General features: G+C 47.2%; 1 protein-coding gene across 5 annotated transcripts in view; it reads left to right on the plus strand.

The window, feature by feature from the left end:
- AUTS2 (activator of transcription and developmental regulator AUTS2) overlaps nucleotides 1–27,251 on the plus strand; it is a 1,092,405-nt gene that overhangs the window by 920,669 nt on the left and 144,485 nt on the right. The gene's annotated exons all lie outside the window — the stretch shown is intronic.

A 27,251-nucleotide genomic window follows, 5' to 3' on the forward strand; every position in this document is an offset into this window, starting at 1 on the left:
ATGCATTTATTGGGTTTATTTAATTAAATATAGATTTACACTAGAAATATAGGAGTATATGTAGCCCATATTTCAATTAACGGATCATTTATATGTCATACTTATGTTGTAATCATTGAAATGTGGAAATATAGTGGAGTGGAGGCTGTTTGGGCTTCCTTGGCCCTGTCGGACCGTGTCCAGGCCCCTTGCTTCCAAAGGAGCCGGATTTTGGGACCCGGAGCCCCCCTCCCCTGCCAAAGGAGGACAGTCGCAAATTGCTCGCGCTCCTCTGGACGCCGCCTTCCCAGGCATCCCCCTCCTGGCTTCTCCCCACGTGCAGGCTGCCTTTGGAGAGGAAAACTGGAAATAAATAGGCCTCGGGGCTCGGTCGTAAATCTCCGGTCGCTTTATCCTCGGGCTGCAGAGAGGAGCTTGCTGCTCCCTTTGCCAAGATGATCTCAGACCCGAATAACGGGGGGCACCCAGTGCGTACCGGCCCGCCTGCTTGTGCGCCTGTGGGACCGGCCGAGAGCGGCCAGTCGGCCTCCGTCCGCCTCGCACCTCCCGGGGCTCCCCGCCTCCCCGGCCCCGGGGCCCCTCCATCTGCCCGACACCAGCTCGCGCCGGCGGGCTCTCGCCTCTGCTCGGCAGCGCGCCCTGACCGGAACAATCTGGACCGCGGGGCCGGGCCGCGACTGAACATCGCCTCCATAATTCTATCAGAATCTATCCGAGGGTGGGAATCATTGTTCTCGGAACTCGCTGAGCCCGAGCCAGAGCAGAAATACCAAAGTCAGTTGTGCCTTTGAGCTGCCTATAACAGCGCCCTTTGGAGACCCATTTCATACAAAATTTGAAGCCTGTGTTTATTGCCCATTAAAGCAACCTTTATTTTATAGCAAATGTTGCAGTAATTGCCTTTTACGAAGAGCACTTTGTAACACACATGCACATTTGAAAGAAAACCACTCCGGTATTGTCTATCGGGACTTAATGGCGCAATTAATTTTGTTCCATCTGTTCCTGAGACTTTAAAGGAAAATGGATTTTTTTTTTGAGCGCACTTTAATGAAGAAGATAAAGCGGGCCTGCTGGTGTCCCACAGGCTCAGCGCAGTAACTTCAGATTATTGCTCAGTCTGTCAGAATGGGCTGCCTCCCTCAGCAGCCGCCTCCGCCAGCAACCCGCTCTGGCCCCTCACCGAGCCATTCCTGATGACAAACTGCCAGCCAGCTCCCACAAAAGCGCGATTAAAATGTCAGCACAGGATGACGAAGGGGCCAAGAGGGCCCTCCGAGACAAACTGTGTTCAGTATGAGTTAATACTTGACTGCAGTGCTGGGGCCGGGGAGGATGCTGCCGCTGCCGCCGCGGCCGGGGCTGAGGCCGGCCTCCAGAGGCCGGGTCAGGGGCTGGAGACCCCGGCCGCCTGCGCCCTGCCCGCCCACCGGGAGACGCGTCCACGGGCAGCCCCCACGGGCACGGGAGGGCCTGGAAGGGGGAAAACCAGGCTCGTGGGCAGGACTGGGGGGGGCTCACGGGGGGCACCCAGAAGGGCCACCGGGCTAATTAGTCTCCGCCGTTTTAAAGATGGCGCCCTCCCAATCAATCAGGCAGCACTTATTAAGGGCCTACTGTGTGCCAGGGAGCGGGGATGCGAGGGCAGAGAATGAAACATATGGGCATCCTCAGCCACTGCGGAGACCGAAATGCGGTTGCCATGGCAGGAGTCAAGTCTCTGCCCAACGAGCCGGCCCTCCCCCTCCCAGCCTCTGCCCACGCGGTCCAGGCAAGACCGGGAAGGGGGGAGGCGGCGGCTGTCTATTAATCAATACTGCTGCTTAACGGCTCTTGTAAACCCTCGGCCAGTGTTTGCTGACTTGCTAGGGGGTAGGACATACTCTGTCACTTAAGCTTAATTCTTTAAGGCTCCCCTGGAGCCCCTCCCCCCCAGCTTTGCGGCTGCGAGAGAGGGGTGGGGTGGGAGGGGGAGTGACATGGGGGGGACTTGCATCCCCTCCCCTCCCCTCCTGCCGTGTCCGATCTGCCGGCCTAGTGGGCAGCAGGTGTGAGCTCCTGCCATCGCCCCTAATGCTTATTAGCCAATGATAAGCAGGACAAATGTGAGGTCATCTCTCCTGCTGTCAGGTCAGCAGTTGCTGGATTTAGAGCCCCCTAGGAGACTAGGAAATTATATGGTTAGTATCCACAATGCAGGATGTAACCAGCTCCAGTTTCCAATGATCTGCTGTCCTGGGGGAAAGGGGGGCGGGGAGGGGGGAAGGGGCTGGAGGAGGGAGCCACTGTGCGAAGGGGATGCAGACTATACATTCATACTTAAATGCAATCAGAAGCATTCAGGGATGCCATAAAAGCACTCGAATAATCAGTGTGCACCGCACCTCTGGGCTGCTGGCAGGAGAGAGGGAGAGCTTTCCCTGGGTATGGGGAGGGTGGGAGGAGGAGGGGCCCGGAGCCGGGGGCCTCTGGGACTGGCCAAGGGACCCTGCTCGTCCCCAACGCCGTGGTCCGCAAAAGCCAGGAGGAGGCTGGGGCTCGCCCTCTGCTGGGTTCTGATCCAGTCCCTTTGTTTTTACCAGCCCAGGATGGGCCGCCCAGCTTCCTAACCTCCACCTCCGACCTCCCCGTCTGCCCTCCCCCAGCCCTCCAGTCCCCGGGCTCTCCCCTCCGTGGCTCTCTCTCTCTTTGTCTCCTTCCCGGGACCGCTTTCCGCTCAGCACATATGTCTTCCCCTGGAGTGGCAAGGCTTGCCATTAATCTTCTGCTTCAGCTCCCTTCTCCCCTTCTCCCCTGCCTCCAGCCTCCACTTGACATCCTTTTGCCAAAGGCCCCACTCACCGCTTCCTCCACTCCCATGCCCTCGCCGGAGCTTCTCCTGCCTCCCATCCATCACCCCTCCCCAACGCACAAGGGTCCCTCTTGGCATCTTCATTGCCTTTTAAGTGTCTCGTGGATTCCTGGCTCTTGCAGCTCCTCAGGGGCAATCTTCCCTTCCCTTTCAGAGTATCCAGCAGTTCGCCCCATTAATGTGATCATAATTGAAGCATCTTGCTTCCACAAAGCAGGCGGGCCCCTCCCGTCAGCCCTGGACCCACAGCCGGCTCTGGACTCAGAGGCAGCCTCTTCACGAGTCGAACCCGGGCTCTGCGTGGGCCGGCCTGACTCGGGCTGCCCGCCCGGCCAAAAGACCACGCGGGCGGTCGTAAGGCCCAAGCGCACATTGAACCCTCGTGGGGAAATCTATCCCCAAAGGCTGATACTTTAACACAAGCGTCTGTATATATTATATAGATATAGATACGTGTGTGTTTCTATATAAGCGTATTCATAGGATATATATAACCTAAGCGCGTATAACATAATATATATTTGAATAGAAGTATGTATGTAGTACACATTATATGGTATGTATTTAAATACATGTACATATACATATATTCTACATATTAATCTGGAGTAGTTTTAGAAAAGCAGTCTGGTATAGTTAACCTAGGAAGACCTGCATTCAAATCTCAATTCTAAACCTATGAAACTCCCTGTTTAATTTGGGTGAATTTCTTAATGTCTCTGGATCTCAGTTTGCTCAACTTGGGGATTAAAGAGGTTGAAATAAATAAGCCCTGAGTTCCCTTTGACTTTTCCATCTCAGGTCCTTTCTGTCCACACGAGAAAAACCAAGTGGATGAAAAATCTCTGCCCAGACTATGATACGCAGCTGGTTAGCTAGCCTACAGAGTTTGTCCTTCCGGTTGTATTTATCTGTCGATCTCTCTGACTGTCTTATGTCTAGCACAATGCCTGGATAATGGCAAATATATAATAAATGTGTGTTAAATGGCTATTTATGTTAATATTTTAGACCAAAACTGCAAATGGACGGGGGTTAGGGCCCAAGATTGAACAAGAAGAGGAGAGGGGATAGAATCCTCTTTGGAAAGTTTCAAAGTTCTATTTGTAATCCCAAGATCCTCCCTGAAACAAAAGCCTATCTTTTTAATATCATATTCCTCTGATGGTATGGTATGACTCTGAGTGCTTAAAAATTAATAATAATAAGATTAATAGCCCCTATTTAAATATCTTCTTAAGATTTGGAGAGCCCATTTCTTGATCCTCACAACAACTCTGGGAGGTAAATGCTATTATTATTCTCATTTTGTAGATGAGGAAAGTGATACAGACAGATTCCCCAGAGTCAATGAACTGAAATCAAAGGTGGTTCCAAGGGCTATCAGTGGAGATGCATGGTGGGCCGAGCATGCTGCAACACATTACAGATATGGCATGAGGAAGGCAGGAAGGGAGACATCAGATATGTTGTTGAGTGAAAAAGAAGATTGGCTGGTCACAGAGTAAGAGTGGGGTATGACAGCTACAGCAATCGTGTACTCCCCAAAATCAGGAGACCCAAATGGAGACTTTTCCAACACCGTGAGTGGTCCTTCTGCCAACAACTTAAGGAAGGGGTGTACTGGATCAGGAGTCATGGATGATGATGTCATCAAAGGAAATATCCACATTGATGAGATCACAGATACATGGACATTTTGTAGGATATATCCACACATGTATGGGCAGACATCAATTTAATGTAGGGAGGAAAATGAGGTGATTTTTAAAAAACTACCTAGAATAAGTATAGAACAAGGCTGTTGATAGATGAGCCTAATCAAGGCAGGAATGGAGGCTAGAAAGGGGGAGAACAATGATCCTGCTTCTTTAAGCTTACTTTTTTTTCCCTGTTGAAATTCATTTATATTTTTAGCCTAAGAGCATCTTGGAAATGTCTTAACCGTAAGTTAGATAGTTATCGGTAACAGAGGGTTTCAGTCTTCACCTAGACATAAGGTACTAATAAAAAAGGCTTAATCTCAGAGAGAGAAAATTATTAATAGAAAGCAAAGGTGTTGAATGAGGTTGCTCATAATAAGAAAAGTTATAGTAGAATATTATTCTGGTAAGCTTAGGGTTTCTCTTCCCAAAACGTACACACTCTGAATCTATGGGGAGAAGAAGAATACATAGGTATCCAACATGAGGGATATATATTTGTGAAATGTACCTAAAGTGGCCACGGGTGCCCTCCCCCCTTGTGATTTTTAACTCTGTTGCTCTGCTGAGCAGTCCGGTCTCTCCTGGCCTTATGGTCACTGCTGACCATAATATTGCTCCTATATTATTGCTCCAATAATATTGCTCCAATGGTCCCAGGTGGACAGTTGCTTCTGGTAGAAAAGTCATCCTTCTTGCTCCCTAAAACCTCCTTTCTAGCGGGCAGCTAAGTGATAGAGCACCAGGCTTGGAGTCAGGAAGATTCATCTTCCTGAGTGTAAATCTGGCCTCGGGGAATTACTATCTAGGTGATCTTGGGCGAGTCACTGTTTGCCTCAGTTTGCCAAGAAAACCCCTGATGGGATCAAGAAGAAGTCAGACATGACTGAAAAATGGCTAAATAACCAAAAACCTCCTTCTGAAGTCATATCTTCTCTGCCATCCATCTTCCATAATTTCTCCAATCTGATAAAACAGAGAGCTAGAAATTCTCCCAGATAATCTTTCATCATGCATTTGTTAAGTGCCTACTATGTACTAGATACTATGCTAACCACATGAGATACAAAAATGAAATTGAAACAGTCTTTACCTACAAGGGGCTTATATTCTCTTGGGAAACATATCTATCCATCTATATGTATATATAAAAGTTTATTTGAAATATAGAGTAAATTACAGAGCATGGAGGGAAAGGGGAAGGAGGAACCACTGAGTGTTCAAGAAGGGTCTTATACCAGAGGGAAGTGGCAAAAGGAATGTACTTTATAGGAAGCAAGGCCAGGATTCGGAGAAGTTGGGGTGAGAACGAGATGCTTTGTAGATTTGGGGGACAGTCAGCACAAGAGTATGTAGATTATTACAGATGGAATATTGGGTGGGAGGAAAAGCAGGAAAGCCAGTCTGGTTGGAGAATATATAAAGGTGAATAACAGGAAGGCAGGCCGGAGCCAAGTAGGTTAGTAGAAAAAGAGCTCATTCACTGTGAAGGACCTTCAATGCTAAGGCAACAATTTTCATTTCTGTAGCCTAGAGATCATAGAGATACACACAGTGCTCCTTGAGGATAGGGGTGATACGGTGAGGGTATGACGGTAATAACTCTCTAAAAGCCATATGTAAGATGGAAAAAAAGGGCTGACCTGCATTAATAGGAGTTTCCTCATCAAGGAGTTTACTATATCAGGGAGATCACCAATCTATCCTTTTGATATTGATTACAAAACATATGTATTTATGTGTTTTACTTATTTATACATACTGCATGTAATGTGTAGGATATGTTGGATATGTGATATATATTATACATTTATAGTATGTGTATTATATGTATATGCATTATATATAATGTTATGGTTTTGATATCTACTTATATAGAAACAAATCTGTTTAAATGCATGTATTTAAATAAATACACATGTTATATATGATAGATATGTTTCATATATATAAAACACATACAGACACATATATATGGTGCCCCAAAAGTTTCTGTGAAGCTTTAATAGCTTAAGACAGCACTAACAATTTTCAAACATATATATGTAAATTTACATAATCAATACTTGTTGATTGAATTGATAAGCTAGCCACTCCTTTAGGTTAAGGTCCAAATCCTGGAACCATTGTCCTGACAGCTCCTAGTTTACTTAACTGTTTACATAAATTTCCTCTCTTCTCTTCCCTTCCCGTCTCCCCTGGAGTATCAGGCAGGGTTGTTTTGTCTTGTTTTGTGTACTCTCGGAACTTTGAATAAGGATTATAGCACTCCCATCTTCCCTGGGTCACTTAATCTCTGTGAACCTCAGTTTCCTCATTTCTAAACTGAGGAAATTGGAATCAGTGGCCCTGGGATCCTTTTCAGTTCTAGGCATAGCATCCCAGGATGCTATTATTTGCCATGAAGATGACAATCTCTTGGACCTGGTGGTACATGGCAGAGTGTAAAGCATCACAGAAAAAAATGATCAATTATTAATTGTTGGGATCAAGTCTCACTTAGCCCCGGAAAATGAGGAGGTAGATTCGGTGATCTAAGGGCCTTGAGCTAAGTGATTTCCTCTGTAAAATTTCTCATGACCTCCAATCCCAGAAGAATGAACTATGCTCAGTTAAATTACCTACTAAGAAGATTTTTAAGGATTCACATCCCAGGGCATTTTAGGGTGTTTCCAAAGTACTCTCCTCACCTTGGCCTGGTGAGAGAGGCAGCACAAATAGGTCAATCCCCATTTTACAGAGGAGAAAACTGAGGTCAGATTGGTAAACTATGGATGTACAAGATTTTATTTAAGTAGGAGAATCAATATTCATAATTCTTAAGGCACTTAAGGCACAATACAGACAGTGCTGACACATAGGAAGGACTTAATAGATGCTTGCTGTTAACTAAGGGCTTTGACTTCCTCTTCAATGCTCTTTCTATCCCGCATTCTCAGTGTTAAGCAAGAAATTAGCTTCCAAAGACAAACTAGCCTGGAAACATCGATTAACTCATGGGTGACTCAAAATCTAAAGTTGAAAGGGACCTTAGAGAGTGCCTTGTCCTACCAGAGATGAGGAAATTGTGGCCTGGGGAAATTAGCTACCTTGCCAAAAGTCAGACAGATAGTAAACATTAGAAGGAAGTGTCCTGTGCCGGCCCTCTAATTTCTGACCCCGTGCTCCTTCCGCTGAACCACCCTAGATCAGAAGTTCTAGGAATCTCCCTCTCCCTCTCCATTTTGGCGAAACTCTCTGGATTAAAAGGTGAAAGCAAAGTAATTTCTCCAGGGGACTGATTCTTCCTTGGAAACCCTACTGGTTTTTAAAGGAGAATGTTTACTTCCTAAGACTCTATTGGAACTAGCTTAGAAGATAACAAATTAACGTATGGGAACAAGTTAAGATTGAGAGAAGGCCTTTTCCTTCACCTTTCAGAAAAGCGACTTTTGTTCTGATTGCACTTCCAAAGGTGTTTTTGTAGCTTCTGGCGAGCAAGGATGGGAAGATAGAGGTGGTTCCCGGGTGCTTCAGCCTGTAGCGAAAATGGAGGTTCCAGCTTTTCCAACTAGGTGGACATGGCCCGGGGCTTTATTTGCAAGGGAAGAATGAAGGAATGAATAGATGAATGAACAAGAGAATAGTGGGTCACGTATTCTTCCCTAAGGAAGATTATATTCTCATTGGAGAACACAATACCTATAAGGGAAGAATGGAGGAGAGTTTGATTGTGGGAGGAGCCATAGCCCCTCCAAAGGCCCTGAGATGATGGGCTCCATAACCTGGAACTGGCTCTATATAAGGGTATGTTCAGGGAGCCTGGAAGGGAGAATGAGCCCTGGGTGGGCTCTCTGAATATCTGTGGTGTGAAAAAGGAAAACTCCATTCGGGAGATGTTTTTACGAATTGTCCTGGGAAGGGAAGAATTGTGTTATTTGCCATGATTCCATTGGCTTCCATTCAAGCAGGGAGCCCAAGGATGGAAGGCAGATCAGAGGGGAGGTTGTCAGTACTCTCGAGTGGCTGTGAGACCTTGGAAGCCCAGGTGCTTGGGGAGTGGGCCCGCGCCGTGATTGGCAGAAGGAAATTGAAATGCAAAATACCCCGTGGCACCGCTCGGCAAACAGGCCTTTGGAGGGAGCGATCAGTGTACTGGAAAAGAGACCCGGCTCGGTATCATTCCTGTACAGCTGCTGTCAGTCACTCGCTTGTCTCTGGAGGGGAGAAGTCAGGTTGGGTGGCTTCCTGAGGAAAAAACAACAGCGGCACTGCCAGGGAGGGAACGGAGAGCCTTTCTGGGGAGATGTGGTCTGACCCTAACAGACTTCTGTCGGCCTGTCCGGCAGTCACGGTTCAAACACAACCACCGTCTGCTGCCTCGCAGGCTGGCGTCCTCGGCCTTTTCTGGGGCTGGGACGGCGAGCCTGGAGCTGAACACCAGAAGCCAGCCGAGCTTCTCTCCTTCCCTTTGTGAGATGGAACAAACCAACTCTCCAGACCCCCCAAATCTTAAGCATCTCAGATGGGAAGGGTCCTTATCTCCTTTGGGATATTGTAGTAAGAGGGTCTTTGTGGGGAAGACCAGGAGCGAGAAAGGTCTTTGGAGGGTCTTTGTGTTGTGAGTGTAATTGTTCTTGTAGGGGAAAGCCCCGCTCTTCCTTTGGTACAGTGGGAAAAAAGTGAAATTGGGAGTCAGAGGCTCCCGGCTCTGCCACATAGTTTGTGAACTGTCCTGGGAAGGGAGAACTGCACCATCTGCCACTGTTTCATTGGCTGCATTCAGCCAGGAAGGGAGGGCAGGTGCTGGTACTTCCAGGGGACTCTGGGCAAATCTACCTGCCTCCCTGGGCCTCAGCTTCCTCGTCCATAAAATAAAAGGAATTTGGAATGGGTCTTTCCGGTCTCTCCAGCTCTGGATCTGTACGTCCACTGTACATTTAATTGTCGCTTCATTTCAGTCAATTCCAACTCTGAGACCCCATTTCTTGGTCAAGAATTGGCCATTTCCTTCTCATTTGACAGATAAGGAAACTGAAGCAAATATTTGCAGCATTTGGCTTAGGGAGAGCTGGGCCAGACTTGAACTCAGGAAGAGGAGTGTTCTTGACTCCTGGGCTCTGATTCTCAACTTTCTCATCTGTAAAATAAAAGGAATTGGAGATCCATTCCTTCTCTGGATTTTTAAACCTCTCCAAGCCTCAGTTTCCTTACCTGTAAAATGGATGTCCTCCTCATCATAATTCCAAGGCCTTTGATTGAGATCAGTGAACTAATACTCCTGAGCTGCATGAGATCCGCCCTCCTTATTGGGAATCCCTGCCCCTGCGCCGCCATGCACCCACCAGCCTTTCTCAGGCATCCGTGCCACCCCAACGTTTCCCGGGACCCGTGGGGCGTCAGGTGCCGGCCGCAGGCCCCCAAGAACAGCGCTCTCGGTTTGCGAGCCCTGGATGTAAAGCTCCGGAACCGCGGCCGCCCGCGGCAGAGGAATGATTCAAGGGCCCGAACTTTGCCTCCTCCACTTGGAGGATTTTCTGCAAATGAACTTTGCAAGAATTATGCCGGCGCTGGCATTACGGTATTACCCACATGTCTGTTTCCAATCACTCACTGGAAGTTATTTTGTAGTTAACCTCCATAAAGGACTGCACAAGTGAGCAAAGGCCTGTCATGCACACATTATTTAGAAGCCCTTATTATTACTTTACTGCCAGTCCTTGACAGCTGAGGAAACGCCAAGCGCTTGAATATTATTTTCCCCCGTTAGTTTACAGTGTAAGAGCTGCATGTAAGATGGATTTGATTAATATGTAAGAGAGATACAATTCTCTATAAAGTGCGCTGTAGTTTTAGCACCCTGGAAAACAAACTACATCACAATGGCTTAAATCTCAGTCCTTTGTATTATATAGACGTCATAAATAATAGAGAGCAGGCAGATATTGCTGCAGGCTTCATCTACATAACACATCTGAGCTCTCTATAATGTGTTCAGCTTGTCACTTTTAGTACAGAGGAGAGGCAATAAAGCTAACAGCAGACTAAAACACATCAGCCCCATTTCTACTTCCAGGGTGGTGGATGCTCATTAAACCATCTTAGCCCCGACTTTTAAAATCCATAACTCTTACAAATGTAAAAAAGTTGCCACAAAAGATTAAGCGTACAATATATGTCAAAAGTCTAATGTCTCACGCTGCTCCCCCCGCTCCCCACCACCACCACTAGCCCCAAATTTCTCTTGTTTCTTTTATGTGACACTCAATGAATGGAACAAATAAAGATTTTATATTTCATTTGGATTGAATCTGGAAAACAATTTGCCCAGAGTTGATGAGGGAATAAGGAATGGCTTTCCATCTTGAAGTAGATGAGCTGACCTAGAATGAGTTCCTTATTATTCTATCCCACCCCAAGCGAGTCTGCTCTGGCCCCAGGACCGAGAAGAACGCAGGAGGAAAGTGAGTCCATCCGAGCCACGTGACCACGGATAGATAGGCTGGGCCAGTCAGTTCCGGGGATTTTTTTTTTTTACCTCAGTTTACACAACTGGAGATAAAAATAGCATTTACCTCTCAGAGTTGTCATGTGGATCAAATAAGTCCTTTTTCAAACCTTACGTCAACATATAAATGTTAGCCATTATCATTATCGATTTTTAAATTAATACCAGTCTGCCAGTATTTTTGTATATTTATATATGTGCATGTTGTTTTCCTCATCAGAATATTGGTTCCTTGAAGGCAGATGCTATTTTCCCCTTGAATCTGGAGTATCTGACACGGTACCTAGCACACAGTAGGCATTTAAGTGTATGACTGATTAATTGATTAATATCAGTCTGCCAGTATTTTCGTATATCTATATACGTGCATGTTGTTTTCCTCATCAGAGTATTGGTTCCTTGAAGGCAGATGCTATTTTCCCCTTGTTTCTAAAGTATCTGACACGGTACCTAGCACACAGTAGGCATTTAAGTGTATGACTGATTAACCGATTAATATCAGACTGCCAGTATTTGTTTATAGGCCTATGGATGTGCTCAGTGTCTCCCCATCAGAATGTGAATTCCTTCAGAGCGAGAATTTTGCTGTACGCCTCGCACATAGTAGGTGCTTACTCAATGTTGGATTATTTGATTAAATGGTTAGTATTAGTCTACAGTATTTATGTGTGCTCGTTTGGGTGTGTATTATCTTGCCCAGTGGAATATAAGCTTCTTTAGAATAGGCAATGTTCTGTCCCTAGCACTTGGTCAGGACTATGCTTGTTGATAAATGTCTGAGTGATAATCAGAACATGAGAGGATGTTTTACCAGGACGTACCACTAACCACTAATCCAGATGACAGAGTTTAGGTTGAACACTTTGGGGTCATCAAGCCCAACTCTCTGGTTTAGTTTCTAGTAGAGAACAAATGAGGTCCAGGCGACGTGGCCACGATCCTTAAGGAGTGGACGTCAGACTCCAGGCCCGAGCCTTGCAAGCCCCAGCTCCTTCTAGTCCATCTCAGTAGATCGGCCATAGAGCCCCCCTCAGTTTTCTGCTGCCTCACAGCACAAGCGAATTACTCCAGGATTCCGGAAGGCATTATAGCACATCCCCTGCATGATAACAATTGTGACTGACTTTCCAAGAGACCAAAAAGATTTCTCTTTTTCTCTATGGGATGAATCCCAGAGGGTGTATTTGCTTACTTAGAGAAGCAATTGTTGTTTCTTGCCTTGGGAAGCTCTGATGGATGTAGGATACGGATGTCTATGTTTCACGATGCTCATTTCCATCTTACATATACTTTGCAGCATTTTTCTTTGTGCCTGTTTGTTAGAAAAATAAATAGTCAAAGGTGGCCCAGGTGGTAGAGAAGGATGGGAACAGGAGAGGATTTGAGATAAAATTAAAAAAAATGTTCTGTGTCAAGAACCCATAGACTCTGCCATTGGTCTCTCAGAGGAAAAAATGAAATCCTTGGATAATTTGAGAACTGAACCCATGGCTAGGGAAGATCAGCATTGTCCTGGGTGGGTGGTTGGCATGTGAAAGCAGAAGCAGACTTGTGTTTCTTCATTAGCCATACTTTTATTGACTTCTATTGAGCTCAGGTTTAATTATACATTTTTTCCTCTCTTGCCTGTACAAGTATGAGTGTGTGTGTGTGTGTGTGTGTGTGTGTGTGTGTGTGTGAAGCTTTAATTGATCTCATTGATGATTGTGAGTGTGTCTTGGGAAAGGATGATCCAGATTTCCTTGGAAAAGACCATCCACTTGGAACAGGTAATGACCTATGATCCCAACCAGAATAAAAACACGTCGTTGGGTGAAATTCATTGTCAAACTCTGGTGTAGACCGGAAGACGGTATATCATCTTGTTGTAAAGTCAGGTTGTGAAATCCAGCTGTGGCCGCTTTCAGATATCTCCTTGCAAAAACATAAATCAGAAATGGATGACACCGTAATGGGGTGCCTGTGGTACATCCAGGTGACAACATCCAACAGGGAGATGTGGGTGATAGGATTGAAATTCAGGTAAAGTGGGTCATCTGCCTAGAGGATATCTGACCCTTGGGAGAATTCATAAAGTGAGAGAGAAGAGGACCCAGAAGGGAAAACCTTGAAAAATACCTCCAAGTGGGAGGTTAGGGATAGAAGTTCATCTTTCAGGAGAAACGGAGACAGGCAAGGCTGAACCAAGAGCTAGAGAATCTGAGAGAGGATATCTGAGAGGTAAAGAAGAGTGAGAAAAGATGATTGGGCTTAGCCGTTGAGTTCCTTGGCAATCCTGGATAGGCAGAATTGGCAGACTCAGAAGCCATCTTTCAATGTGTTAAGAAATGAGGAAATAGAAATAAGTATAAATTCTTTTTAGGAGTGTGGCCGCAAAGGGAAAAGAGATAGGAGACTCCAGCTTGAGGGGATGGCTGGAGTAAGTGAGGGGTTATTTTCCAAGATCACAAGACCTGAGTATATTTGTAGGCAATAGTTATTGGAGAAGGAGAGTTTGAAGATGGAATCAAGGGAATATTTGCAGGGTCATGGAAGAGACAGATGGGAATGAGATAAAAGGAACAAGTGGAAGACAAAAGAAGCTTGGAAAGGAGGGCAACCTCTATTAATTAAACAACAAGCAGTTATTAAGGTACCTATGATGAGCCAGGCACCGAACTAAGTATTAATACAAAGAAAAAAGCAAAAACTAGCCTTAGCATCAAGGAGCCTACGTTGTATTGGAGAAAGCAGTGTGTACTTGTTACATGGGGAGCAGAAGGAGATATGACTGTCCAAGGGATAGGAGCAAGATGGATTAGGATTAGAATATATAGAGAAAAGATTTTCATCTTAGCCAATGGCAAGTCTGAAGTTCAGGGACAGGAGCAATCAAATCTGGTCTGCCATCCATAGCAGCTACCATGGCGACTGAGATAACCTTGATGGTGAAGTAAGTTTCTATGCGTGTTCCTTCCAAACCCTCCAAGAAAACTGGGAATAGAGACGGTGGCGGACAAGGTGTGGAGGTCTTCAGGTTGTCGGGGTCAGCAAATACATGATGTTGAATCCATGAGAAGCTGGTGCCCATCCCATATTCCAAGATGGCAGAGCAGGAAAAGTACACCTTGAAGATAGTCTACAATTGACAATATTCAGCCCCTAGAACCACAGGTTTTCAGATTTTTGCTGGAAAAAAAAAGCTCAGAATATAGAATACAGCATACTTAACAACTGATACTCCCACCTCTGCTTAACCCACTGTCTCCTGAGATATCCCATTCCAATTTGAATAATTTTAATTGCTAGTGTTTTTCCCCTTTGTCGTTTCAGTCATGCATTACTGACTCTGTGGTCCCATTTGGGGTGAGGTTTTTTGGCAAAAATACTGGATTAATTTGCCATCGCCTTCTCCAGTTCATTTGTCAGATGAGGAAACTGAGGCAGACAGGAAAAAGTGATCCGCCCAGGGTCACCCAGCTAGGAAGTGTCTGGATTTGAACTCGGGGAGATGGGTCTTCCTGACTCCAGGACGAACATCCAAAATGTGCCAAGTTCTGTGTTTTAAATGCTGGAAACACGGAGGAAAAAGCAAAACAAGTCTCAGGGAGTTGCCGTTGTAATGGGGGAGACAACACGTCTGTATGTGAATCTATGCAGTGTAAATGGAAAGTCATTTGGAAGGGTACCAGAAGCTGGAGGTTTAGGGGAGGCCGTGTGGGGGAAGCGATATTTGAGCAGAGCTTTGAATGAAAGGAGGGATTCTCAGAGGCAGAGGTGAGGATGGAGGCCATTCGGACCGGGGGGACGTGGGGGCACGGTGATGGATAATGGAGTATCAGGTGACAAGGTTATTAAATTACTCTTTGATCCAAAGACAAAGCAGAAACTGATTTCTTCCATTCTAGCTGTGTACTCACTCGCCACTCTGCCCATGGTGGGAGAGCTCCATAAAAGCCATCTCATAGTCAGTGTTCTCTCTTCCCTGTTCCTCCTTCAATTTTCCTCCTTTCCTCTCTCTTGTTTCCCAGACATCCTTTCCCTCCCCTCGTTACCAGACACACACACACACACACACACACACACACACACACACACACACACACACACACACCCCTCTGCCATCTAAATGAGGAATATCACAGGGGTAGCAGGTATATCCGACAGGAATCTTTGCTCAGCACTAGCTCCTGAACCCTTCCCAGTACTGCCAGATGGTCTGGGGCAACAACAGCCTTTCAGAATTAATAACTGCTTCTCTAGAGGGGCAGCTTCATTCAGGAACCATTTCACATTTTCAGGCTGAGTGTTTTTCCTTTTTCCCATAGCATTTCCTGGCCTTGTCTGCTCTGGGTAGACAGGGAAGCCTACTCAGGGAGACAAGAGGGATCTCTCTCCCTCTCTCTCTGTCTTTTTTCTCTTTCCCTTTCTCTTTTTTTCTCTCTCCCTCTCTCTCTTTTCCTTTTTCTCTCTCTTCCCTTCCTTCCCCTTTCTTTCTTTTTTCTTCATATGAGTAGGTGGTGTTTTCTTTCTCTTCTCTCTTTCTCTGTCTTTGTCTCTTTCTGTCTTTCTCTTTTGTGTGCGTGTGCCTCTTTTCTTTCTCTCTTTCTTCTCTCTATCCTTGTCTCTCTGTATCTCTCTGTCTCTCTTTCTTCCTTCCTTCCTTCTTTCCTCCCTCCCTCCCTCCTTCCCTTCCTTCCTTCCTTTTTTCTATGAATAGGTTTCTCTCTCTCTCTCTCTCTTTCTCTCTCTCTCTCTCTCTCTCTCTCTCTCTCTCTCTCTCTCTCTCTCTCTTTTCTCTACCTCTGTCTCTCAAGCTACCTCCATCTTCCCTTGCCTTTGGCTTCTGATGGTGTAGCTTTTAATCTAGAAATTATGGTAACTTGTATGTGCATTTTGAGAGTATATCATTGCTGCAGTTAATTAACGGTTATTAGCGTTAGCGTACTGTGCTGTATTCTATGTCACAAATCATCAAGTCTCCCAGAACAGTTATAGCAATTAAGAACTCCATCACACCTTCTGTATAGTCATTTGGTTCTTTTCCAGGTCTTTTCAAAACTGGAAATTACTAATCAAATCATTTCTGCTCTGTGCCTCAGTATCGTTTATTCCATTCCTAATGATGTGCGACTTTTTTTTTCTTTGGCCGTTAACAGAGGCATCCGTGCGTCTAACCCATTTTGCACCACTGTCATGCTTTAGAGAGGCGATAATGAACTTGCAGAAGGAAATGGAGGCTCGGCTCCTTTGCAGAACAGTGTCTTTCCACTCCTGCTGTTGGGTGATTGAATTTTGAAACTGTAAAATGCATCGACAGGCCTACAACCCCGACTTTGCCAGAACCCCAGCTCTCACAGTTTAGCTTCAATTCAGAGCTCAGTGAGACTCCTGCCTGATCAATTTGTCATCCCTTTAAATGGAAACTAATTGCTTCCCAGGGAAAGATTGCAGGCAAATATCAACCTTTGCATCAGCAGCCCTTCTGCAGGAAGGTTAAGGAAGAGTCCACAGGGTTTCACCGAAGGGCCCATTTCCCTCTCTCCCTAAATAACGTCAGGAAGAATTTATATTATTTATACCGGCAGTAAAATTGCCTTCACATCCACTCGGGTCACCTGTCGAGAGCACATCTCACTTAATAGGTCGGCTGGATGTTCGCATTAGGAGCCGGAGACGGATGTCAGGTGTCAGCCGACAGCCAGGTTTTAGCACACCTTGGAAGGTTTTATGTGGTCTGGATGAGTTAGGGGCAGCTCGCGGGCCGCCGTCTCCCCCTCGCGCTCCCCTTCCTTCCCCCCAAGACACGGGGGCTGCTCTTTCCGCCGCTGCCGAAGCCTGTTTTGCCGTAAGCCTGCCTGAGTCGGCAATGTTAAGCTGATTCTGCTTTGACTCCCCGTAGGGGGGATCGGCTCAGACAGAGCCGGAGCGGGCCTTGGCTTGGGGGGGACATTAGTGCGGAGACCCCCCCCCAAGAGCAGGCAGGCCGAGGGAGCAAGGCTCGCCGACCCGCATCCTTTGCCCCCACTCAGCTACGAGAGCTGGCCAACTATTAGGAAGGAAATTTGGGGGCTTGGGGTGGGTGGAGGTGCCCGGTTAAGTTCAGTGTTAGGGGTCCTTGAAGAGGAGCAATTGTAAGGACTGGACCTGGGATGTAGCTGGTACACCCCAGGGGAGGAATCTCCCTGTGCCAGTGCACTGGGCACCTTCTCTGTAAGTGATACAGAAATGACCAAGTGATTTGTATGACGGATCACTGGATCAGGAGCAGAATTCGAACCTGGGTCTTTCTAATTCTGGTACCACCTCTATACGTACTATCCTCTATTGCCTTTCACAGTCTTAAGAGACAGCGATTGAAACCAAATAAAAACCCCCAAAGAACTTTGATTTCAGAACTGGTTGGATCCTGGATATCCAATTTACTTCCAAAATCCAATTCCGTTTTGTTGTTAGGAGCTTCCATCAGATGCATTCAGGGGATCCTGAAAAGTATTCCCTCCATGATAGAATGTAAGATCCCGCAGAGCAAGTATTATTTTCATTTTCATAGAATGTTTCATTTTTGTTAGCAGTATGTATCCCCAGTCCTTAAAAACAGTACCTGACGCGTAAGAAATGCTTGTTGACTGATTGATTGATTCTTCAAATGGCCATTCCATGGTCCAGCTAAAAACCTGGATAAGTTTTGGTTGAAGAATTACCAACTCTTCTCTATTCACCCTATTAAAGGAAAGAAGGGGATGATGGGATGGGAGAAAGAGAGAAACAGACAGACAGACAGAGATGAAGAGAAAGGGACAGAGACACAGAGAGAAACAAAAATGAGGGAGAGAGAGAAGGGGAAGGGAAAGAGGAAGAGAGAGACAAAGGAATGAAAAGAGGGAAGGAGAGAGTCAGAGAGAGAGAAAGAGAAACAAAGAAAGGGGGGAGGGGGAGACAGAGACAGAGAGGGAAATAAGCACAGAGAATGTATGTTATGGAATATTATTGTTCTGTAAGAAACAATCAGCAGGAGGATTTCAGAAAGGCCTGGAGAGACTCACAGGAACTGATGCTGAGTGAAATGAGCAGAACCAGGAGGTCATCATACACAGCAACAGCAGGATTATACAATGGTCAATTCTGATGGATGTGGTTCTTCTCAACAGTGAGATGATTCAGTTTAGTTCTAATTGTTCAGTAATGAAGAGAGCCATCTGCACCAGAGAGAGGACCATGGGAACTGCATGTGGTTCACAACATAGTATTTTCACTCTTTTTGTTGTTTTCTTTCATTTTTTTTTCTTTCTCATTTTTTCCTTTTTGATCTGATTTTTTCTTGTGCAGTGTGATAATTGTATAAGTATGTATGCATATAATGGACTTAACATATATTTTTTACCATTTTTACCATATATTGGATTACTTGCTATCTAGGTAGGGGATAGGGAGAAGGAGGGGAAATTGAAACCCAAGGTTTTGCAAAGGTTAATGTTGAAAAATTATCCATCTATAAGTTTTGAAAATTAAAAAGCTTTAATAAAAAATAAATAAATGAGAGAGAGAGAGAGAAAGAGAGAGAGAGAGAGAGAGAGAGAGAGAGAGAGAGAGAGATTGAGAGAGATTGATTCAATGTCAGGGTGTGGAAAAATATTTTTTTAACCTAGGAGGCTAGGTTGGAGTCCGCACACCCTTTGCCATGGTCCCTACCCTACTTCTTCATAAAGGAGGCAGCTTGAATTTCTGTTTCCTGAGGTCTACAGCCATGTTCTTTGGTTCCAGACTTCATTAAACAGATGGTGGTTAATTAGAAAAGAACAGCAGATTTTATCTGTCTTATTCTTGTTTTGTTCACCTCCCTCCTGGAAGAAAATCTCTCTCTCTCCAGCTCTTTACGCTAAGGGGACTAGCCAGGGCTGCAGGTGTCCAGATCTGGCTTCCAGCCTCCTTCAGGTGGCCCTCACTTCTCCCGGAGGGGAGCTTTGTTCTATGACTCCGCCCCGGCCTCCGAGGGTTGTGTGGTTCTCATTTCCCCCAGAGATGTAGCCCACACGGTTCAGGCCACGGACCACGCCAGTGCCAGAGAGGGCGATGGTGGGCAGTGACGGCCATAGGAGAGATGAGAGACAGGACGGCCTAATGGCAAAGCCGCGATGGGGCCCAGGAGCACTTGCCTTCTAACCCCCTGAGACACGAGCTGGCTGTAGGAGCTTGAGCAAGTCTTATTTCTCCATCTACAAGACAGAGGGTTTGGACAGTTCACTCTTGGTTCCCCTCTCTTTGTCTCTGTGATTTTAGCCTTGAATGATTAGGGGGTGAAGGAGCTGCCTTGGACTGTCTGTACAGGTAGAGCTGGGACCCCGACATTCTGGGACACATCAGTAAGAGGGACCCTCAGTTGTGAGACATGGACATGATGGGGCAGAGGACTCCATGGAAGAACAGAGGAGGGACATCTGCAAAGATGGGCATGAGTGGTACAGATGAGTTTGGGGACCCATGTCCAAACACCCCCGCGGCTTAGGACCTCTGGGGGAAACTTCCCCTTTGTGGCCCAGGCGTTCCTCACCCACAGAATGAGAGGATTCGGCCCTGGATCTCTGCTCCTAGAAGAAGGAATCAAACACAGCCTTTTCAGGAAACAGATGAAAAGATCAAACTTCTTTCGAGTGAATCAGGGCAGTGAAGACGTAGCTAGAAGTCCTTTTGGAGTGTTTATGTGACAGCCTTCTTCCAGTTCTCAAAAATCAGTCCGTGTTTCCATGTGGTGAGGAGTCACCTCGCTTAGCTCCCTGGTCCCTCCAGACCCGGGCTCTGAGTCCCTCTGGGAGATGTTCTGTGGGAGACCTCAGCGAGGTGCCATATTGGAGCTGCGGGGGGGCCGGCCGCCAATCCCAAAGGAAAGGGCCTCGAGCCGGCCGGCAGTTAGGGACTGCGAATACCAGAGCTGCGAGGGCACATTGTGTCTCCCTTATTCTCGGTTTTGTTCTGGTCCAGCAGTTTTCCAAGTGTGGCTCCTGGCTCCTAATGGTTCCAGAAATGGTTCATGAAAAGGAAGTCGCTCCTGCCCTCGGGGAGCTTACATTCAGTAGAACTGTCATTGTCTCTTGGAGCCGGGGTCTTTCCTCAGGACCACGCAGCCTCCCGGGGGCGGAGTGAGCGTCAGCCTCCCCAACAGAAGCTCCTCTCAGAAGGAGTGACCCCAATTTTAAAAATACCATGATGCGGATTTCATGTGAAGAGAAGAGAATCACGCTCTAGTCCAGTTAAATTAATTGAGCCCCCTCTTCCTCCCCCAGCCCCTTGGCTCACCTCACACAGAAAGGTCACCCAAACACTTAGGTCATCGTGGGCTGACATGGCTAAGCCATTTTTACTATCTTAGCTACTAAAATTGGAAGGTACTTCTCAGTTGGAGAGACGGGGGACCTATAATGACCCAAGCAGATGGAGCGTGTGAGTATTTGCACTTTTTGGTTCAGACGTTTCTGCTGATAAACAGGCACCAAGGCAGCTCGGGGGGACCCGGTGCAAGGGAGTTTCTGCACTGCGGACTGAACTCTGCAAAATTTGTCACGACCTTGATTGACCTGCCAGCTTTTATTCATCCCATCCCCGAAGCTATCTCAGCCGAAGAAAGGGCAGGTTTGTTTCCAGATTGGGCTCCTTAGGAACAGCTACAGCACGTTCATTCACGCCCTGGCCCTCCCTGCCTTCTTCCTCTCATCTCTCCTCCTCTCTTCTCTTCTTGTCTCTTCTCTGCTCTCTTTTCCTCTCCTCTCATTTCTCCTCCTCTCTTCTCTTCTTTCTTTTCTCTTCTCCTCTCCTCCCTTTTCTTCTCCCCTTTTCTCCTCTTCTTTCTTCTCATCTCTTTCCTCCTCTTCTCTTCTTCCTCCTCTATTCTTCTCTCCTTTCTTTTCTTCTCTCCTCTCTTCTCTCTCTTCCTTTCTTTTTTCTCTCCTCTCTTCTCCTTTCCTCTTTTTTCTTCCCCTCTCCTTTCGTTTCTTCTCTCTCCTTTCTTCTCCATTCCTCTCCTCTCTTCTCCTCTCTCTTCCTTTCTTTTCTTCTCCTCTCCTTTCTTTTTCTCTTCTTTCCTCTTTGCCCCTCTCATCTCTCTTCCTCTATTCTTTTCTTCCTCCTCTTCTATTTTTACCCCCTCCCTCTCTCTCTTTATCCAGGTCAGACAAATCCGGGATTTGTCTGACCTGATTTCTAGTTTGGTTCCCCTATCCACCCCCACCCTCTCTGCTAGTTCATGCTGCCGAAATAACTCCCCCCTTTTTCTAATTACTTTTTTTGACCTATTTCTTTCTATAGCCCAAAAAGATATTACCTGAAAAAGGTAAAAGGAAGGGAACTATTGGAAATGTGTTCTAATCTCTGAAGCTAGGATGTGACTCTGTAGGTAACAAAATTCTTCCCACCATTGGGGCGAAGGAAGGGAGATAGTTGGAAGGTTGATTTCAAAAGGCAGCAGCTCCACCCACTCTTCGCACCATACATGACTGAGATGGCCGCTATCCAGAACCTTTTAGTTGGAAGGGCCCTCAGTGGTCATGTAGTCCAGCCCCCGCCTGGGGGTCACCGTCCAGCCTTTGGTTGGATCCTCAGGACAGCCTGTTCCATCCCTAGAGAGCTACAAGTGGTCCTGTCGCCTTATCTTGGGCTGGTATCGTCCCCTTAACGTTTCTACCTTTGCCGTTGGTTCTGCAGCCAAGCTTTGTAGCCTTCTTCTAGGACAGCCCTTCATATACCGGAAGGAAGACTGAAATAGTAGGAGATACGATAGAGAGAGCAGAAAAACCAGGCTCGGACGCCACCCCTCTGTACAAAAATGGGGGTTCTGTTCCTCGATAGCTCGGATCGGATGACCCTTGACATCCCAGGCCTACGATCAGTGACTGCTATCATTGATATTTCCCTTCAGATGACATCTCCAGTCTGAACCTCCCCATTTGTGAGCCCCCCTCGCCACTTAGTTTTTCCTCTTGCAGCCGATCTCCGCCCACATCATCCATTTCCTTCCTGAGATGGACATCCAGTCACTAGCCTTGGAAACGTGGCTTTGCGTCCCGGTTCTTCGTTGGCTGCTTCTTTTACTAGTTTGTGACTTGATCCCCCTCTCTGTGGCTCGTTCTCTCCCCCTGCAACATCCAGCTCATGAGGTTTTCACTCCCTCACCTCCCACCGGTGGGAAGGTCAGTATAGACCAAGAGCCTCCCTAAGTGAGACTGCCCTCCTGATTACATTTTGTATTTTAGGGCTGACAGAGTTCACCCTTGCTGAGCTTGCCGTCAGACACTGAGAAGCAGCCACATTTATTATACAAATCCAGCCACCCAGGCCGCTTCATTAGGGAAGAGTATAGAAGCAAGCTAATGTGAGTCTAGTCTGATGAGATGCTTGCTCCGACAAGGAGCCCGGCCTTTCTTTCTGCCTATTCTCTGTGACAGATATTTTCTGCCTCGGTGGCCCTCTTAGTAGGTGCCCAGTCTGTTTGACTTTCTGCTCATAATTACTCGAAGAATCATCACTTCTGTTTTTAAATTGCTACATGAAGTTGGAGTGTGGCCTGGCTCCTTGAGAGCAAAACGCCGGTGGGTTTGCGGGTCAGCACCGGCAGGAGGAGGACCCTCTGAGGGTCTCCCAAAGCTCACTGATGGGAGCCTCTGAAGAGTGGGTCCCCACAATGGGGATCTGTGATTCAGGGGAAGTTCTTCATGGTTCTTGCTATATCGTGGTCCTTGGTAGGAAAAAAATTGCAGCCTCAATTAGTCCGTCAACAGGCGGTTAAGAGCCTCTGTGTGCTAGACACCATACTGGAGGTGAGGTTCTAAAGACAGAAAGATAATTGGTGTTACAGTGGATAAACAGGCAGATAAGCGTTTATTAAGCTCGGGGGCAAAAATACAAGCAGAGAAAGACAGTTCCTGCCCTCAAGGAACTTATAGTCTTTTTTTTTTTTTCTGAAACATTTGGGGTTAAACCCAGAATCACAAGGCTAAGAAATATTAAGTGACTGAGGCTGGATTTGAACTCAGATCCTTCTGGCTTCAGGACAGATACTCTATCCACTGCACTGACCAGCTGCCCTAGAACTTATGTTCTAATGGGAAAGATATTAAAGTGAAGGCCATTAACAGTAGAGTGGATAAAGTGCAGGGCCTGGATTCAGAATACCTCATCTTCATGAGTTCGAATCCAGCCTCAGATACTCTCTAGCTGTGTGACCCTGGACAGGTCACTTAATCCTGTGTACCTCACAAATGGCAGACCGCTCCAGTGTCTCTGCCAGGAAACCGAGAGCCAGAAACGGCTGAAAAACCACACAACTATTCATTGTTCCCGTAACAGTTCTCCATTCCCACTTAAATGCTCCCGTTGTGACTGGCCCGGAGTTTCATTTATCCCTTGTAATTCTTTCTGGTAGCTTCTCCAAATTCATACCCGAAATATGACATTGAGCAGAGATGGAGCATTACAAACAGTCCCGTTTCCAAAATACGTCTGAATTCCGGATTGTGGAGCTCAAGAGAAGGGGAGCCATACAAAGCCCCTTAGATACCTAAGGAGGATGTGGTAGATTGCCTTCTGGCTAAAGGCTAAAAATCGTCGATTAAATATCGTCGGGCATCGAGTTCTACTGGAGAGACGGGACCAGAACTGAAACAGTCCCTGCCCCGTGGGAGATTCCCTTCTCCAAAGAGGGGCCTCAGATGCAGTGATTCCAAAAGGCAGATGCTGTTGGTGACTGAAGTGGAGGCGTTATTTGGGAAGTACTCGGAGCCATTCGCTCCAGGGCACACAGAAGGAGATAGAAGTTGTGGGCTTGGAAAAGTTAGCTCGATGGAAGTAGAGAGGAGCCACATGTCGATGAAATTATTCCCAAGTTAGGATCAGCTCTCTAACGGTATTTGAAGTTTGGCTCCGCCCAGATAGATCTCAATCCCTTGGCTCTCCCCCTACACCCCTACTCTTAGACCCCAGTCCTAGTTGTATCCCACAGAGAGACAGCTTCCTGGACCGTCTCAGGAGGAAGGGATGGACTGCAAATGAAAAATCCCCAAGGGTTCCTGGGGGATTCTCAGCAATGGTGCATTTCCCATCATTCTGGACCAATTCATATCTGACAGAAACAGAGGAAATCAGGACAGAGGCCTTAAATAGTTAACTCTTCATTGACCTGTTTTCTGTTATTGGAGACCGATTTCACAATTTTTTCCTTGTCAGTTGTCATGGAAACATAAAACTTTAGAACTGGAAAGAACCTTGGAGGTCATCAATATGGTTCCATTTAGGAGATCAATCGGTCGGTCAACAAGCATTTATTTAGTGACTCTCATGTGCCAAGTTCTCTACTGGGTGCGGGGGATACAAATATAAAAATCGGGAAACGGAGGTCTAGGGAGAGGACACGGGCACTGGGACCGGCCCTTCCATGCTGTAGAAGAGGGAGGGTCTCAGAGGGCATTCTGTGCCCTGGCATTCGAGGGGCAGGAGCACGAGGAGGGTGTGGTCCTCCCTCAGCAGATGTCCACTCCCTCTGGATTGCATGGAAGGGCCTTCCGGGCAGGAGCATCCCTCGAGTTCCTGGAGCTCCAAGGAAGCCGGGGAGCGCCTCCATCCTTCACTCCCTAGAATGGAAAACAGACCTTTGTGGGAGAAGTGAAATATTTAGATAGAAATCATGAGATTTTTTTGTTACAACAAGTCATCCCCGATCCAGAAAGAGCTGGGGAAGGATTCACAAAGGAGGTAATAATGTCTGATTAGCTAAGCAGCCGGATAACTGAAGGGGAATTGGGGACAACGTAATAAAACATGGGGCCGCCCATCAGCTCATGGAAGAACATGGCCCAAAGGAGGCCAAAGTGCACCAGACACGGAAGACCCCGTGCTCCAAGACGCCCAGGAGAAGGGGACCGTGGTGTGCAATTAGTGGCCATCAGGCAGAGAGAGGTGGAATTGGCCAGACCTAGAAAATACAGGTCTGAGGTGGATGGAGGAGGGCCTTCAGTGGAAGGGAGACTGTTGTATTTTATCCAGAGGAATAGAGAGCCAGGGAAGGTTTTTTTGTTTTTGTTTTTGTTTTTTGGTAGGGGGGAGTTGTTTATTTTTGAGGAGAGAAGCGACGTGGTCCAGCCGGTGCTTCAGAAATGCCCTCATGGCAGGGACTTGGGCTCTGGAGGACTGGGGGTGGGCCGGGGGCCTGAACTAGAATTTGGAGAAAAGCGGACAGTTGTGAGAGGCTCTGTAAAGCCGACCTCCCAGGGGAAGGAGAGGGAGATGGGAGATCGATGGGAGCATAATATTCCACGGAAGTGGTTGTTCTGACGCTCTTTCCGTGTGACCCTGGGGATCTCAAGCTCCAATTGGGAAGGTGCCTTGATGCCCCAGGCCTTTCTTCTGGTGGCCTTGGAGGACCTGACTGCCGTGGATGCCCCCATAACCGAATAGGGCACGGGAAGCCCGCGGTGTCCCCTTTAAGTAGGGCGCCGAGGCATCCCGGCCATGGAGCTAAAGAGACTCGCCATTGCCCAGCATCCTTTGCGCCATCTCCAGGCTGAACCAAATGCTTCATCGAGCTTTTCGACTTTGAATCCCCAACCCAGCAGCCTCTCCAAGTGACCTCTCCCAATTAAGATTACATGATTATCCAAGACTTTTCCCTTCCCCCATCCTCCTATTTCTCCTCTTCCTTCCTGTTCTAAAATGTGGAGCAGAAAAAATAAAATAAGATGAAATGCTTTTAATTTCATCCCCCGGGGCTGCCAAGAAAGCTCGGAGCTGTGGTTTAAGACCCAGGGTTCTGGGTGTGCAGACCGTAGCAAACCGGAGCCCAGGAGCTGAGAAATTGACTCTGCCGGCTTAATATGCATCAGCCACATGCAGATAGAGTGTGGGAAGGAAGTAAAAACCAACGTATGGCTTCATGTTTTTCTTATTTTTTCGGGAGAGAAAAATCTGTCATGGATAAGTTCCTGCTTTAATGACAGTCTGAGGCCATAATGCAGAGACACATTGCAGAGCTAATGTATTGTTCTGTTTTTGTTTATTCTGCAGAAATGGAGAAATTTCATTTTTTAGGAGAATTACAAGCTACCCTTTTATTATTCACAAGCCTTAAAACGCATGACCAGCTGAGCCACTGAGTCCTCCGATTTTAATCCCGGCTCCTTTGCGGAGCTAAACTGGTTTTCCAGTCCAGTACTTGGGGGGCCACAGGGATTGTTACCATGCTGTTATACATATTGAAAGCTTCCTATGGATGGCTGGGCCCACGAGGGCGCTCTGGGAGCCCGGGAGGGAACTCTCTGTTCCGGGTGGGAGAGAGATGAGGAGGGGATTAGCCTGGTGGGACGGGACCCCAGCCCCATCAGGATGCCTGGGGACCCCATTAGCTTTGGAGGCGACCCGGCCGTGCAGGTCTTCCGCGACACAAGGCCTTGGCTTCTCCAAGTGCAGAACCGTCTGTTGTCCTTCTGTACTTTACGCTCCCTTATTTGCCCCTGCTTTTGCCTTAATATCATTTGCCAGACAGTAAGCATCTGGAAGACAGCGGCCCGGTCTTTTTTGCAGCAGGATGGATAGGGTGAGTCGGCCATCCTTCCTTCTCCTTGTGGTGTGTCACCCGTTTCACAAAGGGACAGTGCTTGGGGAGAAGCCAGCCAAGAGTCAGGATTCTCAGGCTGGCGCCGAAGGCCCTCCCGGGCTGGCACTGCCACCCAGGCCTCCAGCCTCCTTCCCGCTGGCTCCCTTCCACGTGCCAGCTTCTGGACAGCCATAAAAAGAAGGAGTTGGACCGTACGCCTCCAAGTGTCTGATCTGATGGAGGTGCTGGTGCTGCCCTGGGCACCTGGGAGACTGAGTGAAGTGCCCTCGAGAGACCTGCAGTCCCAGGTACCCGGCATGAAGCTTCCGAGCAGAAGGCCACAGAGAGCAGGCTCCTGCCCACAGACCCTCCTCCTTGTGGAGCACTCCCACGCTTCACAGCCCAGCTCAGGTAATCTGCAACCTGGAAGCGCCTGCTTTCTTCTGGGCTTGGCACTGAGGAGACGGAGACTAGATAAAGGCTGCCGGTGCCCTCCCAGAGGTTACATCCTCCTAGGGAGAACATCGTCTGCACAGATCTCGTACACAAAGTGAACACAGGGTAGTTTTGGAAGGCAGAGGAAGCCCCAGCCTCCCAGTAGAACTTTGGTTTATGACCCCCTAATGCGCTCGCCATGTAACATGTATTATATTAGAC

Source organism: Antechinus flavipes, chromosome 4, assembly GCF_016432865.1.
Source record: "Antechinus flavipes isolate AdamAnt ecotype Samford, QLD, Australia chromosome 4, AdamAnt_v2, whole genome shotgun sequence".
In the NCBI taxonomy this organism is placed as follows: Eukaryota; Metazoa; Chordata; class Mammalia; order Dasyuromorphia; family Dasyuridae; genus Antechinus; species Antechinus flavipes.